Source organism: Pistacia vera, unplaced genomic scaffold (genome assembly GCF_008641045.1).
Source record: "Pistacia vera cultivar Batoury unplaced genomic scaffold, PisVer_v2 Contig392, whole genome shotgun sequence".
Taxonomy (NCBI): domain Eukaryota; kingdom Viridiplantae; phylum Streptophyta; class Magnoliopsida; order Sapindales; family Anacardiaceae; genus Pistacia; species Pistacia vera.
This window is the reverse complement of record NW_022196215.1, coordinates 436163-454529: the sequence shown is the minus strand read 5'-3', so window position 1 is coordinate 454529 and position 18367 is coordinate 436163. Positions and strand designations below refer to the sequence as shown.

The following is an 18367-nucleotide window of genomic DNA, read 5'->3' as shown; positions in this document are numbered from 1 at the left end:
TTTGTAATTGATTAACATGAGCAGTTGAATCCAGTCACGAACTAGTCAGGTCTCTCGCTGTATTTTTATTTATTTATTTATTATTTTTGTTTAATGTTTTTGGTCCTCGTAACCTCGCTAGCGTTAATTTTATGAGGCCCGTTGACTTTGATCCTGGCTTCCGAAGAAACAGGAAAATTAACACCTGCCTTGCTTAATTACCGCCGTAATTATAGATTAATCTATAGTTACTGCATTAATTTATCATTTATCATTTTTTTTACTTCGATCCAGTTATGTTGCTTGAAATAAGTAAATGAGAGTTTGCTCAAATACCAAATTAGCATCACGGAGCAAAATGAGGTGGAAACTTCAATATGATTGGAAAATTACGAAGACATAATAATTGCGATCTAAACAAGTGATTTGGATAACTAGGATCTCTATAACTTGTTTAGTAATTAGTATGATAGAATCTTCTACAGATTATAAACAAAAATGAGAAAAAAGAAGAAACCAAAAACAATATTGTTGGAACTCACCAATATACAAAGAGATAGAACCCCTTCTCACTGCTTTAGTTAGGTCTGAGTTCCATCTTTCCGCTCTATTAGTTAATTGAAGAGAAACCCAAATATGAATCGTTCAAATTACTGCAAATTACATTTCTGTTTAATTATGTACTTAGTAAAATAGCGTCGCCCTCAATCTTTTACATATATATTCGATTTTTTCTCTCCACGATTGTTATAATTAATTACAAGTTTCCCTCGATCCAGCTTAAAAAATCGTACATGCTTGACTTAATGACTTTCACTTACTGATGTTAGTTAATTAGTCACTGTAATTATTTCTCAAACTTGTGGAACTGTTATATATTCATGACATATCTTACCATTATTATCATCGAAAAAGAGCAAATAATTCAGTAAACATAGCACACTAACTTATTTTTTGAAATGCCTCACAGCGGCTAAAATTCCAAGACACAACAAACTTATTAATTAATAATTAATGAATTTGAAGCTCATGTTAAACAACACAAGCCCTACACTTTATATTCTCTGAACCAGCACAAAGTTTGCTAGTTAACCAGAGCGCAAACTTTCCTAATTTCACCAGCCGTTCCGTAGAACGCCAATTCTACCCGTTCACCATGGAAACTCCAAAGTCTGTAAAGAAAGTAGAACTACTGTTTGAGAGTTGGCTTATAACATAGCCTCTAGTCTCATTGTTGTTAAGAAGAGCTGCATCTGATTGGAACAGACCTCTTCTTTTGTTAACAAGTGTAAATAGTCTTCATCAAATGTCCTGAAGCTTCCAGGTCCATCTCTACTAGAGTATTTTGATCTCCTTGCGGGCATTTGATCTTCACCGAGCAATGTAGTTGGGATCTAATGAAGGATCAGTATCGCCGTTTCCAGTAAAGTTGTAAAGCCGATTGGTGAAGGCTGAGCAGTGAGAATCCCAACGGTATGTCCCACCTATATTATTGGAAATTTTGGCTTATATTAATTACTTAATCAATTTCATGCTATTTAACATAATTTTTACATGAATGTTATGTTAAGTACCCGATAGAAACCACTAATCTTTACGCTTAGACCCTTTTGCTGAATCCTGATATCAATTGAGTTATATTCGGCTTTGGCAGAAGGTTTGTCAAGGCCTCTTGTATATTCGACACACTTCCATCTCTTCGTCCAGTTTCGACTTTCCATGAGGTCCGTCGAGCTGATTAGATGATATAAATTTTTTACTTAGTACAGTCATTAAATAATAAATTTAAAAATTTGTTTTACGTAAGATATTATATGCAGAGAAATATTTACCGCAACCACAACATCCCTACGCAACTAGAGCCAATGTCAGCACATGAAACCACACCAGGACAGGCATTTTCCAACGCAGATTTCACTCTATCAATAATTTGGAATCCTCGAAGGCTTGATTTGGAGCCGCATCCTTTTCAGCTTGATTGGTTGATGAGTTTAACACACACTGACCCATCACAGCCCTGCAGGAATTACTCATCAAAGTAAGGATTAAACTTGGGCGCTCAAATATTTTAATATATATATATATATATATAAAAGAATATTCAATTTACGTACTCTAACAAACAGTCATGGAAATGCATTCTCATCAAAGGGGCACCGAGACTTGGTGCTACCGACATGACTTGAGCGCTAACATTTTTTACAATGGCCTCAGCTTGCGGACATGTCTGTGAGTAAAACCCTACTGTCAATCCCTGCGCATTGACGACAGAAAGGAGAAAGATGACGAAAAAGAAACCTAAGAAAAGCTTTAAAGAAGTCATGTTTGAAGGAGAAAGATTGATGATTTTGATCCTGTACTCGCTCATGTTGCACATAACTGCTTATTTATAGTGGCGTTCGAGGGTGCCGGATGTAAATCATGGTAGTATTTGTCACTTCATTTGTTAATTATTTCTTAATTGATATTGAATGATTGACTTTATAAAATATTTATCAGGATCGAGTATTATGTTATTTGATTACACTAATTCATATCTAATTAAACAAATCAGAGAGACGTGACTTGGTAACGGTGGCATGGTCATCAAGTCGTGAAAATTAAACTTGGTGATAATTCATGTGAAATGAATATTTACTAAGCACCAAGCTGTCTGATATCTATCTGCCACCCACAGAAAGGATCCTTGCAGAATAAATATACAATACCAGTAAAGTCGTACATACTGAGAATATGAGTTCTTAGGGGGAGCTGACGATAACAGTTTGACCTCGCTTATAACATTTGTACAGCACGTCTCATTAATTTTTTTTTCTTTTTTAACTCCCTTCTTATACCTAAGCATAATACTTTAACCCAGATAATCTGCCATTTTATTGCACGATCTTGGGTAGCTGCCATTAATATTTTTGTCAAATAATATTTTCCTAGGCACCAGCTGTCTGATGTCTCTCTGCCACCCACAGAAGGATCAATGCAGAATAAAATATATAAGTTGTACATACTGGGAATTTGAGTTCTTTGGGTTAGCTGAACGATAATAGTTGACCTTGCTTGTAACATGTGTACAGCACTTCTCAGTATATTTTTCTCTTCTTTTTTAACTCCCTTCTTAAACCTAATCTAAATAATTTAATCCAGATAATATGCCATTCTATTGCATGATCTTGGGTATTGCCATTAACCATCCCATTTGTCATTCCATGTGATTTAGAAGTTTTTAATTGTTATGGTAATAATAATAAACTATTTTTTTCCTACCCAATAATGGTCTAATGACATTTTTCTATCCATTGACTTTTAAAATATCACTTTATTACCCAAACTTATATTCTGTTAATAATTTGAGTTAACTACAGTAATATTCATTGTAAAGGGAAAATACACTTTACTATTCTTCTCTTCTCTTCTTAGCCTCCATCGCGACTTTTGGCTGCACCGGCAAACAACCTGATTCTAATTGTCGCACATCAACCCCAACCCCACCATATCACTCCCCTTGCCACACACTTAAACCCTACCACCCGCAACCAACTACTCCCCAATGGTCGGCCACTGCACTTCCTTTGGCCAACATGTTTTCTACTAATCTGATTGAATCCGATAATGACAACCCTTTCCACCACACCATTTGACTCACCGATGCCACCCTAACAAAACCCCTACATCTCCTAACCCAATTAACCCTGATGGTCGTTGCCTACCTAGGTTTTTTGCGCAAACGTTGCATTTTCTCAGCACAATTTACACCGATTATGTTAGATAGATGCCTAGAGCCAATCAATTATTATAAAATTGACTCTTTGTAAATATGTTCATTAATCACATAAAGCATTTTATTCTATATCGCGTAAATCATTGTTATTGTAATATGTGTTGATATATGTCCTAGAATGGTAGAACCGTGACGAGGGTATCAAGTGTTTCAAATCTTGATAGTGAGAACCCTATGACACATCGGTAGTCATTCTAGAATTGTCAGTAGCCCTAGTATTATTCTAGCAAGGGCACAAATATTGGTAGACTATCATAGTGTTGAACGTCCTGTCGAAGGCAGTGACTGGTCTCACTTGTCAAGGTTTTTGGTGACAGTCTGTGCACATGGGTGCTTACTGTAGGCGAATACACCTTAGCAAGTTCACTAGACTGACCCACCAGAGGATCCCTATAGAAGGTAACCCCAGTCTCTATGGAACAAATCCTCTAACGAATGGTGGTACATGTGATCCTTAGACTTGAGACCACTGAAGCGCCTTGTGCACCGATTGGTGCAGTTTGACACTAGCCTAACACAGTTCTATTCAGAGCTGTCAATACGGTGGTGGGCTGCATCAAGGAGTGTACAAGACTATGGTGATTGACAGGAGGTATCACTCCCGGTACGGGAGAATTTATCTCACGGTCAATTCAGTATATGGCAATGACACTAAAACTGTGGCCACAGTGGGATTGAGTTTGTTGCTCTATCCGGATTATAATCCAGGTCATTGGTCTAGAAACTGAATACATAATATCGAGAGTAACCGAAGTTTGACACTATTTCTATGCCTTTGTCTCGTCGAGATAACGTATGATGAAAAGATCAATTGTACGGTAACCATATCGTTGATAGGCAGCTCACTTTGCTGAATCTGAATCTATCGGTGGCCATGATGCCTTTTTAGGGGCCAATCTTGGTCTGTGTATTATGCGACGATTAATTGGTGTTAATCGTGATACTATACACTACTGGTATGATGAGAAGCCTATGGGTCAACACACATAAGATAATTTAAGATCCAAAAAGAAGAAGGGCGTTTTTTGTCTTTTTAGACAAAGGGTATTTGATATTTCGCAGTGCAATTAAATTTACGAGGTCGTAGCTTTTATTTAATTTATTAGAAAAAATTAAATAAGTGAAATTACGTTTAAATATGTGTTCGCATATATTTAATTAAATCATCATTATTGTTAAATGTTAACATATATTAAATATTAATTTATTTTAATTGAGATAAGATAAAATAAAAATAAAATATTGACTGGAGTGTTTGGTAACATGGGTGTTTGGGTTGGAGCCCAAGCCTATTCCATATAGGAATAGGGCAACTTAATTTACTATAAAAAAAAGTTTCTTTGTAAATAAGTGAGTTTTTCATTACATTCATTTCTCTTTGAAAGAAACACAAGCCGCATATTTCCTCTCCCACAGCAGTATTCCATTTTGCCCAATATCAATTCATTTGATTTTTCTTCTTTATCTTAAAGCTAAGGAGGATCTGCAAATCCCTCCTTAGTTCTTTGTGATTGTCTTCGTGTGGACTACGTGATTTCGATTCTACACTTGGGTCGGTAGCAAAAACATTCATTGACAACTTTGGAGGGGCCTTCAAACGTGCTGTTGTTTTTCTAAACTCATGATTAATTTCTGCAGATTTGTATTTTAACATAAACTGTAAAATTGTACCTTTGATCTTGGCTCAATGGGAACAATCCCTGTTTTATGATTTTATTTTCCGCTGCGTATATGGACTGTTTCCGAACAATTACCTACTCACTGTAAACTTCCCTAACTACCACTTTTGTGCATTGCCAGTTGTTCCCCCCCCCCCCCCCCCCCCCCCCTCTAAAACCCCTAACCCCCTTGACCTTGATTGTCTACCGGCCGCTACAAAGAACAGGGTTTCTATTTCAAGCCTACCTGGAGGAGTTTTGTTTTGGTTGGTTGGTATTTTATCGAACAGTTGGCGGGCGGGCTTTAAGGTGCTGCAGGCACGCACACGCCCTCACATGCAGGAGAAGGGCAGGTTGGTTGGGAACTTTTACAAGTAGGTGGTAGGCGCCCAAAAAATGACTAGTGGACGACAAACAGAGTAGGGAAAGTTGATTGGATTGGGGTTTTGAAGAGGGGTTGAAAGGGGTTCCATGTGTGATTGAAGGGTGAATTTTCAATGTACCAATCGTTGGAAACAAGCCTAAAAGATTGGTTTTCGTCCGAAAAGTAGACATTTCCCAATGATTAAAAGGTGAAAATGGGTGTGGTGAGGTCAGTTATGAACAGGGGGTGAGGGGAAGATGATTCCAACACCATTTTTTAGATTGCCTCACTCATTAGCGAGAAATGAGTTCCAAAGTGAGAGAGGCCGTGATTGGTGGTGTAAACGGTTGGGGGTGATGGGGATTTTGTTACTTGACCATCCCACCATTACTTATATCAAATTTTTGACAATCCTATCATTCTTCACAATGAAATTTATTAACAGAATGCATTTTGGATAATAAGTAGTATTTTAAAATTCTGTGAGTGAGAAAGTATCATTAACCATTATTTAGGTAGAAAAAGTCGTTTACTCTAATAGATAATACCAAATTATAATAAATTGAAGCGCGAGTCATTAAATTCATCCATAAAAATGGGACAGTGAGAAGAGAGGAAAAAGTATAAACCAATATCAGTATAGATTCTGTTTTTCTTTTTTTTTTTTAAATTGATTTTTAGTTATGAGGATAAGATCAATTTCAAAAAAGTTTCAACAAATATTATTTATATTACTTGCTAGACCAAGAATATTGAACGTGATTATTCTAATTATTATTAAGTGCTAACATGGGAAATTTTAAAGTTTATAATTGAAAGAAGATGAAAACTCGGAAGTTGGTTTGCAATATTGTTATACAACAAGCTTTACATAAATAAACTGGATGTCATTATCCGGAATCTGTTTTTCCATCCATAGTTCTTTGTCTTACCGTTCACAATAATTGAACTTCATTTAAGAGTTAAATTTAGAAAGGACAACATTCTTTTATAGGACTATATCAACTTTGCCGGATCTTCAGGGCACTAAAATCGACTGCATTTTGATCGATCTGTGAGTAATAATTTTAAATGCCTTTTTATTATTATTATTATTGTTATTGTTTATTGTATTAGAAAACCAAGTAGAAGATGACTTATGATCTTATTTTGGATAAAATATTTTCCAAAATAGATCAATAGTCATCGTCATTGTATTGGAGAAAATTTTCCTATTGTAATTAGGAAATGACAAAACAAATTACTAAGAGAAAACCACATTGATTCTTTGAATAATTTAATATATTTTGTTAAATTTGGCTAAAAATTTTAACTTAAGATAAGGGATGGGGATCCCCGTCCTTAACGGAGATGTTGGAAACCCCATCCCATGCTGTCTCGCCTGTATGCGGGGATTTCTCCCCGCTCATTCCCCGTATGAAAATGTTCCAGAACCTTTTTTAAATTTTTTTAGTTAATTAATTATTTGTTTTATATTTGTAGATAACATAAATGATAAATTGTATATTTGTTTCCCGGAATTTGCAATTTGCAAATGCTTAAAACAAATTAAATTAATTGACTAAATTTTTATAATATGTATTTTTAAATGGTTACAAAACTTTTTATGTTATTTACTATCTATCAAAATTAAAAATACACAAAAGATTGATAACACGCAAGAGCAATTATTTTATTTAATTACTTTAATTTGAAGCTTTAAATAATAAAAAATTATTAATATAATTAGAGATGCTCATACACCGAACCTTTGTAATTTATAATTTTGTAAGCCATTGAATAAAATAAATATAAATATTAATTAATATTAAATTAAATATTATAGAGTATTTAGAAATACATTTGATATTTTCATAAAATTTGAAATTATATTCAATCTTAATATAATTTATTTGGTAAATTAATTAATTGTTTTTATAAATCTGTAATGCTTTCTTTCAGCTAGTATACTCGTAAAATAATTAATGAATCTCATTAACATATATATAAGAAAATACAAATATATACGATTAATAAAGTATGGGCCCATATTTAATTTTTCTTTATACAAATATACTCAAAATAGCAACGTGACAGTGTAGCCCAACCCATCCACTGCGCGATGTTCCGTGGATCGCAACTCACCTATTACCTGCAAAAGCATTAAAAACAACGGAGTGAACACTAATTGCTCATAAGTAAACCCGCTATGTCCCCTTCTCTCTCTCCCTGCTTAAAATTCCGAATTTTCTTTCCTACATCCATTTCCCAATTATTCTCTATTCTTCCCTATTCTCTCTCTGTTCTTTCTCTATTCTTCTCTATTTTGCTCTCTGTTTTCTAAATTTTTCACTACCCATGATAATGGGCATGGTATTATGCATATTCTGATGCAAATGCACAAATGCATAAACTATGCATTTTCTTTTCTATTTTTCTATTCTGTTTTTCTTGTTTCCTTTTCTTTATTTCTTCTTTCTTTTCTAGTCTTTCTTTCTTTCTATTTTTTTCTATTTTTTTTTTTTCTATTCTTGCCGATTGGACTCGGTTGAGCATAGATTTGGAGCCTTGGCCGTGAGAGGGAATTCTCTAATTCTGGGTACAGTCCTCATCCACACACCACCTCTAACGGACTGTACATTTCTTCTTCTGATTCTGAGGCCGCTCACTAAAGGCGGCGTGCATGTGGACTATGTCACTCATAGGCTCCCCATCACAACAGCTTCTCTTCTTTTTATCTTTTTACACTTCTTTAGGTAAAATTTCAGATTTGAATACCTTAATATTCTCATTTATTTTTATTTCTCTTTAACATATTTGATAATCCGAGGATATACTAGTTATTTAAGCTTTTAGGCCGGATTTTAGATACTTCTTAGTCTATTTTTGCCTGAATTGCTACTTATTCCTTACATTTAGTGTTTCAGGTTAAAATGGAAATTTTGATCGAATAAAGGCAGATTTGGAGTTTTTGGACTCAGAAGCAAGCGGAGGCAATTCGGAAATTCATAACTCTTCAGGAAGCTTCCCGCGGCGAATGGGCCAGACACGCACCAGATTCAGCTCCTTTGTCGCCGCGGCGAGATTCCTTCTTCGCTGTGGCGAAGTCTGCTTACTCCACTTTTTGTAAATCAGCACAGTTCGTTTTTGGCTAAGTTGTCAGTTTGGGCAAGGTATAAAAGAATACTTAGTCTTTTTGTTTAGGGCGTTTGTGAGAGAAAAGAGCAATTTTTACATTTCTTGATTGATTTTTGAGTGATTTGTGATTAACAAAGTGTGAAGATTCGAGGTGAAATTAGTGGTTTATCAATTGGGAGATTCTTTTCATTTCTTGTGTCCATGATGTTGAACTTGGATTTTTGTTTATTTTAATTGTTTTATTGATTTAGCCATGAACTAACCTATTTTGGGTTAGGGTTTGTATGTAGTTCGGATTCTAATGGGTTAGAGAGTTGATGATTATTAATTTTATATGATTTTGCTTTGATGTGGATTATTCTGTTTTTATTGTTTGTATGTGATGAATATGATGAGATTGAGAGATAATTCATGTTAAGCCCTTGGGTAATCACCATTGTATTATTGGATGCTAGAGATAGATTCAAGAACGATGAAATCAATTTAGGATCTTGTGCTTAATGAGCTTAGATTTATTAACTTTCATTTTGTGGGTGCGAAAGGTTAATAGGGAAAGAGAGGACAACATAGCCTGAGAAGGTATTTTGGGCACTTTAGAGAGTTTGGTTTACAATCAATGCATGTGAATATGAATTTAGTTTAATTCTTTAAGTTTAACCCAAGAGTCTAATGAAGTCAAAACCTTACCCTTTTGTTTTGAATTGATTTTATCTTTTTTTTTTTTTTAAATCTTGCTTTCATAGTTTACTTTTATTTTAGTGAAATTTTGTTTTAGCTATAGTTTAATTGTTCCCTTAATCCAAAAGAATTCGATTGCTTCAACTTGAAAACGGTAGAAAACTTAGTGCTGTTGGCGACCAATCCTCGTGGGAACGATACTCACTCATCACTCTATTACTTGTGCAACTAGTATACTTGCTACATATTGCATGTTGTAGGAAACAATGCCAAGTTTTGGCACCGTTGCCGGGAGGAGTTTTAAGTTAACATTGAGTTTTTCTATAGTTAGCTAGATTGAAGTTTAATTTTTGTTTTCATTTTCATTGGTTTGTGATCTCACTTTCTTTCGTTGATTTTGTGCAGTTTATGCGAAGAGCAAGACGTCAGCCAGTGGTTCCTGTTGATCTTGAGATTGAGAGAACCGCCAGACGACTTAACAGAGAGAGAAGAGAAAAAGTGGATATAGTGGTTGAAACAGAAGAAATAGCTGTTGAAATGACAGAACGAGAAAACACACCTAAGGGAATTCTCAGTTCCCACGGTTAATGGCAGTGGGTCGAGTATTACTAGGCCTACAGTCCAAGCCACACTTGAGATTAAGCCGGCAATCATTCAAATGATCCAGCAGTCGGTAAGGTTTAATGGTGATTTGAAGGAAGATCGGAATCAGCATATTGCAAACTTCTTGGAAATTTGTGACACCTTCAAGTCGAATGGAGTGTCAGATGATGCCATTAGGTTGAGGTTATTCCCATTCTCATTGGGGGATAAAGCTAAGGGGTGGTTAATGGCCTACTAGCGGGGACTATCACCAACTTGAAATGATCTAGCATAGAAGTTCCTGACTAAGTTCTTTCCTCCAGTAAAATCAGCAAAACTGAGAATGATATCACATCATTTCTACAAGATGAATCCGAGCCATTGTACGAGGCTTGGGAGAGGTACAAGGAATTGATGAGAAATGTCCACACCATGGGTTGCCAGTTTTGGCTTCAAGTCCAAACTTCTACAATGGATTGATGGGTAACGTGCAATCCATGGTGGATGCAAATCGGGAGGAGCTTTGCAGAATAAGACACCGGAGGAGGCTTATGATGTTGCTTGAGGTTTTGGCAAGCAACAACTATCAAAGACCAAATGAGAGAGCAATACCAAGAAAATCTACGGGTCTTCATGAAGTTGATCCTTCACAACCACTCAGCCCAACTCACAACACTTCGAAAACAGTTGGGAAAATTGTAGGTAAACTCTATTCAAACACCTCACCTAACTTGTGTTTTTGTGCAGGAAACCATGTGAGCAGCGAGTGTCAAGTGGGAACACATTTGCTCATCATCATCTTCATCATTGGAGCAAGTGAACTGACTTGGCAGGAAATCAGAGGCAACCAAACAACCCGTATTCCAACACATACAATCCGGGCTGGAGAATCATCCAATATGGTTTGGGGCAATCAGAACCCAAAATAATCAATGGAACCAAATGACTTTGCCAATAACCAACTACTAGGGTAAATAATCAACTAGGAGATCCAAGAGTGACAAAGTTGGAGACATGTTTGGGAAATTCATGCAGAGACCACGGGATTTATATGAACGAGGATGAATTTTATAAATCAAGGGTGTCCATTTGGAATCTTGAGGTACAGATGGGCCAATTGGCCGAGAGCTAAATGAGAGACCACAGGGTTTCCTTACTAAGCAATAAGTGACTAACCCACGTGAGTAAGTAAATGCAATTTCGTTGAGAATGGGAGAGTTTTGAAGAGGTGAAAAATTCAAGGATAGAGGAAACTTCATCAAAGAAAAATGAAGAATCTGATGAGGAATTTGATGAAGAAATCATTGCTGAGAGAAACCAAACCAGCCCAAGAAGATGAACAGAGCAGGAAGAGGGGAAAAAGAAAAGGAAAGAGAAATTGCCATTCCCGAGATACCACCAGAGTTGCGCATCACACACTAACCCGTTACCTTTTCCTCAAAGACTCAGAAAGAAAATCAGGATAAGCAATTTGTTAAATTTCTTGATGTTTTTAAGAAACGCATATTAACATTCCTTTTGCAAAGGCATTGCAATAGATGCCAAGCTACGTGAAATTTCTTAAGGAAATCTTATCAAACAAAAGGAAGCTAGAAGATGAGGAAACGGTGATGCTTACGGAGAGTGCAGCGCCTTCTCCAAAAGAAGCTACCCCCGAAACTCAAAGATCCATGGAGTTTTACTATCCCTTGCACTATAGGAGATATCACCTTTGATCGAGTTTTATGTGACCTAGGTGCTAGCATTAACCTTATGCCTTTTTCTGTTTTAGGAAACTAGGATTGGTGAAGTAAAGCCGACAACCATAGCTTGCACTTGCAGATCGATCAATAAAGCATCCGAGTGGCATTGTGGAGGATGTGTTGATTAAGGTGGACAAGTTATTTTTGAAAGAATCACCTTGCATGAAGAGTGGTGGAGATGGAGAATGAAAGCATGAAAGCATGGATTCTAAAACCGGTTTTCAAACAAAGCTTGGAAAAGAGATTATACCTACTCCTTTGCTTTGGATTGATGAAGATTAGCCTCAAAGTATGAGACCCCTCACACTTTAACACCACCTTGAGAGGTTTAGAGAGTGGTCGTGGCTTTTAGAGAGAGTTTTAGTTTTGCTTTGAGTGAACAATGTGTGTTATAAACAAAAATGCAACCTTTTGCATTTATATATACTTGGGCAATTTTGCAATTATTTATTTTTCACTTCCAAGCCAATAAAATCTTATTTTATAAAGGGACCCCAATTTATTAGCTACCCTGTGAATAATCATATTATTCAAGGGCCCATGTAAACTAAACTAGTTTACAATGACAACCCATAAAGTTACCCTTTTACCCTTTAACTATTAAAGGTATTTTTGTTCATCTCATTAATCTTAACACTTTAAGATTTATCTTAACATTAAGATATAATAATTAATATAATTAATTATTGCTTGACCATTTTAATCCTTAAAATGTCACAAATAGTTTTCTATGTAACTATTACTATAAGAATCCTGTTATTACCCTCGGAAGGTGCTAGCCCTCTTCGGATAATCATTTCTCTCTCTCATCCTTCTCTACTTCTCAAGGCTATTGGGTGTGACCATGTAGTCCACCGTGGATTAGCCGTGAGTTGGTTCTTGATGAATCCGAAAACCTGTCCGGAGCCCAACGACTATGGTAAACATCTAGCAATGTGCCAAGTCCCTAAACCACGATGAAGAAATACTTCATCGAACCATTTCAAATCATACGTACCATGGCGTAAAGTCCCTCCATTGAGATATCCTGATCGAGCACAGATTCATGGAACGTCAAAATCCTAAACTCGATTTTCTACCGAATCATCGATCAATATGTCCGGAACTTGTCATCACAAACTTGCTTTTGTATGCTAATAATAAACTTGGCCAGAGATTCTGTTTTCTGACATTTATCGATGTTCTTCTAGAACTCGAATCCGGATGGAGTCAGCGGTACTCCCGATCCTATATTTCCGAGTCATGGATCCCCTCTTGACCATCGTTCGTTTTCGCATATGAACAACGCGACCAATAGACTTTATTGTACGAAACATGATTAGTCTCGTACATAACACCGTATGAACCATACGCATCCATATCGGATCCGACTATAAGTCTCAGGTCAAAGGACTACATCGTGCACTGATATAACCAAACGATAAACCATTGCCTGCATGTTTTTCAAGTGATTTGTCGTCATTCGTCATGTTCGAAAAATAGTTCACCAACCGTTAATCCATACCAATGCCCCAATGACATGACTATCATCGTCATCCGTACTTATATCAACTCATGATATCTTTCGAAGCATCCGATATGCCTTTGTGCAATATAGTTTCCCAAATTATATTGCTTCCGTAGGGAACCCTTTGGATAATTCATTTACCGATTAAATGAATCATCTGGACAATTCATATACATACTTATTTTAAATGCATGACTGAATAAAGGAAGCTATTACATATATGAATTGAAAAACTCTTTCTTCTATTATTTATGATATATATAGATACAAGACAAAATGCTCTGAAACCGACAACACGAATGGTTTCTAGGCATACACTAAATACACTAACAATTTTTCCTGTGGATTTCTTTGTGTTGGATATGGAAGAAGACAAAAAGATTCCTCTTATCCTGGGATGACCATTTCTAGCTACCGAAGAGCTTTAATCGACGTTCAAGAATGGAAGTTGATCATGAGGATGCAAGATGAAATAACATTTATGTCCTTGAATCAATGAGAGCTCCACCTAAACAAGAGTAGTGTTTAAAAATCGATATGGTGGACCAGGCAAAGATTGAAACCCTCCAACTAACAATCCTAAGGTGGAAATTAAGAGATGCATTGTCAAACCGAATCAGTTCGAGAGTGAGCACCATAACGGAAAAGTTGCACAAAATTCCCACGATAATCCCGCAATAATAATGATTTACGCGATATAGAATAAAATGCCTTTTATTGATTAATGAACATTATTACAAAGAGTCAATTCTACAATAATTGATTGGCTCTAGGGCACCTACTCCAACATTTTTTACATGTTTCAGAACTGTGTTTTGAGTGTTTCAGATGTTTTGAAAATGAGAGGGCAGTTTGATTTGTTATTTTTTATATTTAATTGTTTCTTTGCTTCCATATGTTCGCCAATTTCTGTATTTGGTAGTTTGATTTTTTATTTTTTATATTTGTAAAATTCGGATCAATTTCGGATATCTGATTATCTAATCCGAAAATCTGGATATCCATATAATTCGGATCAAATTTGGATCAGGATATAACCTAATCCGAAAATCTGGATCGGATTAGAAATAAGCCCAGTTGGATCAGATATCCAGTTTTGCACAGCCGTAAACCTAAGTGATGATAACTGAAAAACTTGAAGTCAAGAGCTCAACAAAAGGCAGCTTAGCTCTACAAGTCACGCTATAATTCAGACTCATCAAGGAAAAAATTTCCTGACACGACAAAGTTAAAACTCAAAAACAGTCGAGTAAAACACATCAAGAGAAAGTCAATCGTAACTTGGTGACAAAATGGGAGACGACGTTGTTGCAAGAAAGACTTTCTTATTTGTTCAAAAGTTGTTAAAGATGCAAGCTATGCTTAACTTGGAGTAAATTCAAACTATTATACTAAGTTTAGTTAGAACAATTAAAATAACTCCACATAAATAAAAATATTTGCTCAACAAAGAATGGGAAAAATTCAATCTTATTAATTGATCGATGTTTAGTTACCCTAAAAATAAAAAAAAAAAAAAATAAGACAAGTCAAGTTTATGATGTAGGAGCTGGAGTGTCTTTGGGAGTGGGAGCTTGAAGAGCGTCCTTTGATAGCTCACCCGGGGGAAGATCGTCGGCGTCAACCGAAGGCGAAGCTAGCAAGGTTTGGTCCTCGACCTCTTGTTTGACCTCGGCCTCTTCTTCTTCGTCGCTTCCTTCCTCACCCTTGCTCTCATCGGACTCGGAGTTGTCTGAGTAAACAAACTCCAAGCCCTCTGCTTCAGCCTTCATCCTTTCTATCTCCTTCTAATAGATGGCGGGAAGAAAGGAGAAGTCTAACAAGAGATAGGCCTCCCATAGGTGCTAGACTAGGTAGACCGACGTCTCTCAGGCATGGCCTTTAACTTCTACTTCAACTTCTTAGCCTCTCTCTTAAGGTTAATGGTTTCCGCCTCAGCCTCCTTGCGATTCTGTGTCTTGATGAAGAGTTAAGCTGACATGTTTCAGAAGTTGGTCTCCAAGTCCAACTTATCCTTTTGAGCCATGGCAAGCTCGGAAGCCAGCTTATTGTTGACACCTCATTGCTATGCTAGGTCCTTTTCTACTTGTTGCCAGGCAACCTCAATCTGAAAGAGTTTGTCGAGAAACTCTTTCTCTCTAACCTCAAGGGCCTCGGCCTGCTCTTTCTTCAATTGGTGAAGCTCGGCCTGCAACATCCCATTCTCCTGCTCCATTGCCTTGACCCTTGCCAAAGCCTCTTTCTTAACATTCTCTGCTTCCTACCAACCCAAGTGTGAGCCTTCTAGGGTTGTATGGCTCCTCTAAAAAAAGAGTTTGGTTGTTGTGCTAGCCTGAAAAAAGGAGAAAGCAATTAGTTAAAAAAAGAGGGGGGGGGGGGGTGGGGGTGGGGTGAAGATCTCGAGCAAAGCAGAAAAAGTGAGCTACCAATACCTTGGTGACAAAGCCACATATGCGAGCAAGCAGCTCGTGAGGAGGGGCAACTAGAGTAGCTCATACTGCGCTCTGATATGGCCTCCTTGAAGGCAGAAGGCTCCCATGCCTAATGCTCAAGGAACTCACTAATTCTCTTGTCAAGCTCAGCCTTAGCTGCCTTAGCCCACTCCTCCTTGTCATGTTGTCGAGACGAGTTTTCCTCCACTTCAATTTGAATGGCAGTCCCAACTGCCAAAGTGAACTTTTTCTTGGCCACACTATTAACCAAGATCTTCTTCGAGCCATCAGCAGGCTTGATAGTTTTCTTTCCTCAGTCTTCCAACTGGCTCTTCCCGGTGCTCGTATGATGTAAGTATTTCTTCCTCGGCCTTCCGTTGACTCGTGAGCCTTCATGTTTTCTTGGGCCTCCCCACTAGTCGAGTGTTTCTTTATCAGCCCTTTGGAGTCAGGTATATCTTTTTGGGCAACTACTTGGAAGCAGTTGTAGGCTTCTTAGCACTTGGAGCCCCCAAGCTCTCCGTTAGTTTGCTTAGGGGTCGGCCGCGAGGAACCTGCCCCAGTCACCTGGCAAACCCATAGGCTAGTTCTTCGACGAGATTATCATATTCTTAGTAGCTCCATGAACTGCCATCTTCTTCTTCAGGTTCTGTCAGCTTTTCGGCCCACTACTAATAAGTGATTAGAAAAGAAAAAATGTGTACGATTTACTAAGGAAAGATGTAAAAACGGGTTTTGTACACTACTTTCTAAAAAATAAGTGTAAAATTTGTTTCAGCGCCGTTGCAAAAACCTATGCCATCAGGTGAGCGAGTATGATGATTTGGGTGACGTATGACTCATTACCAAGAAGCTCGCTACAACATTGAAGCTGATCTCAGTGCGATACGGTGACAAAGTTCGACGTTTACTACAAAATGAGAAAATGTGGTTGCTTGGTTGTTCACTAAAAAACCTTTAGGTTTGTGCGAAGACCAAAATACTTACCAGTATCCGAGCAAAAGTGCTAGTCTCCCTAGCTTCATAAAAGAAATATTGGGAGTCCCAATTTCCCAACTTTTTTGGGACTCCGAGCACAACCATTCAGCATTTTCCTCGCTTGGAGAGGTAATACGTTTGGTCTTAATTCTTCTTTAATCTATACAAGTGGACTATCTCGCCTAACTTGGATATTTGGTAAGCTATGTACATGCTGAAAATGATTATATACGAGTTCTTCGTGAGCTGAAGGGGAGCGGTGCCAAATCTTCTTATGATGTCGGCAATAAGAAATGAGGTGGGACGGACATTCTACACCTCATAAGGACGTCAACGATCGCCACCAATCCTTATGAGGATCTTTTCGGGAAATATTTCCTGAAGCCATCAACGGAGTTAAGTCGCATAAATATCCCATATGCGCTCAAGATCCTCGACTCTAATCGAGGAGATCGGCTTTTTCCTAATTCTATGGATAGTGAGCCCCTTAGTGGGGGAGCTCGACAGAACTGCATCTGAAGAGCCCGTAGCATCATTGTCTGAGCTTTTATGATAATATCCTCAGAAACCTCATCTGGGATTCTCCCCTACGAATAGCTGAGGTCGCCAAGGAGTTAGGCTCGAAAGGCGATCAATGCTGTGACTGCTAGATGAAGACATGGTGGTAGCTCACCTCTTGATACCAAAATAGAAGTAACCAGTGTCAAAGCTCAAACTATAGGCGACTATCCACTCTTGCTTTCAGTTTAGGCATCCATGATAGCTCTCATCAATCGAGAGATGCAAGCAAACTATCAAGATTTCGGCGGCCACTTCCCTAACATTCCTAAAACCCAAACCAATGGATCTACTAAAAAACCCTAAAAAAGCTAGTGTGGCCACGGCATGGCCACCCTTAACAATCACAAAAGCTTAAACGAAAGAAAGAATGAGGACAAGAGCCTTACCACAATATGAATCGCAATGACAACTCGTCAAAAAGTCGCGTAAGTTGAAGGAAGCAACGACGGAGAAGAGAAGCAAATGATTTGGGTGAAAACGATTTCTTGTAATTGTACAATTCTGGTGAAGAAAGCCCCTTTACACAATGGTGAACATGGGAGACAAAAGGCGGGATTTGACCTAAACCGTCGATTTGTATGTCCCACATCGCCTCGACTTTGCGAATGGACAACTATAGTTGCCCATGCGCAACGAAAAGTGATTACAAAAGCTGGCTACATTTAATTTGACACGACACCTAGAAGTTTCCTGTGTCCCTTCATTTCAAATTCCAAGTTTATCAAGAATACAGTAGCAAAAAAGTCTTGTTCACGTTGACTGTAGCCAAGGTCGACTCGAGAAGCTCGGCCAAATCTACAGTCAACATGCAACTAAAGAAGTTCGAGCTAAATGTCAAGTAGGCAATTAGTCTTCAAAGCTTGAAACGAGCACCGAACACTAGGGGCAGATGTTGTATGTGATTTTTCCATTAAGCTGGAGAAGTCAGAAGTTGCTAGGATATAGTTCGACCCATAATCAATTCGGCTCAGCAATTGTCAACCTAGCATAAGCT

General features: G+C 37.5%; 1 pseudogene; it reads right to left on the bottom strand.

The window, feature by feature from the left end:
• Positions 1 to 1063: 1063 nt before the first annotated feature.
• LOC116141086 lies at positions 1064 to 2356 on the bottom strand (annotated as a pseudogene).
• Positions 2357 to 18367: the final 16011 nt, after the last annotated feature.